The 777-nt window shown below is 36.0% G+C and overlaps 1 protein-coding gene across 1 annotated transcript in view; it reads left to right on the top strand.

The window, feature by feature from the left end:
* The window catches only part of LOC109326413, a 3,184-nt gene that overhangs the window by 959 nt on the left and 1,448 nt on the right, over window positions 1-777 (top strand). The window lies entirely within an intron of this gene.

Genomic DNA, 777 nt, shown 5'->3' with positions numbered 1-777 from the left:
GGTTGAGAAAGGCACTAACCCCTTAGGATCCAAGGAATATTGGATACCTAATAAAATGTAATCTGTTTTGCAGGAAGATTTGAGAGCCGCTTGCAACTTATGGTATCTGGATAGCGGTTGCTCAAAATATATGACGGGCGATAAAAGCAAATTCTCTGTCCTGACTCTAAGGGACAAAGGATACGTCACATATGGTGACAATAACAAAGGAAGAATAATCATCAACCCATATGTACATATTGTAAAATACTTGGGCATACACCAAATACTTGTCAAATTAGAAGATATGGTGTACCCCTAGGAAAATATAAATGGGTTATTATGCTCTAGTTATAGTAGATGATTTCTCTAGATACACTTGGACTCTATTCTTAGTCCATCAGAATGAGGCATTCAAAGCCTTTAGCATTTGTGCTAAAAAGTCCAAAATGAAAAATCTTTAAAAATCGTTGCTATAAGAAGTGATCATGGGGGAGAATTTCAAAACTCTTCTTTCGAAGAATTTTGTGATGATCTAGGGATCAATCATAACTTTTCTGCTCCTAGAACACCACAACAAAATGGTGTTGTAGAGAGAAAAAATAGGTCCTTAGAAGAACTAGCTCGAACAATGTTGAATGAAACTAACCTCCCAAAATATTTTTGGGCTGATGCAGTTAGCACTGCTTGTTACGTTTCCGATCGAGTTCTTATAAGGCTAATTCTTAAGAAAACCCCTATAAACTCTTTAAAGGAAGAAAACCAAACATCTCTCATCTACATGTATTTGGCTGTAAA

Source organism: Lupinus angustifolius, chromosome LG02 (genome assembly GCF_001865875.1).
Source record: "Lupinus angustifolius cultivar Tanjil chromosome LG02, LupAngTanjil_v1.0, whole genome shotgun sequence".
In the NCBI taxonomy this organism is placed as follows: Eukaryota; Viridiplantae; Streptophyta; class Magnoliopsida; order Fabales; family Fabaceae; genus Lupinus; species Lupinus angustifolius.
The sequence above is the reverse complement of the archived record's forward strand: the minus strand, read 5'-3'. Positions and strand labels throughout refer to the sequence as shown.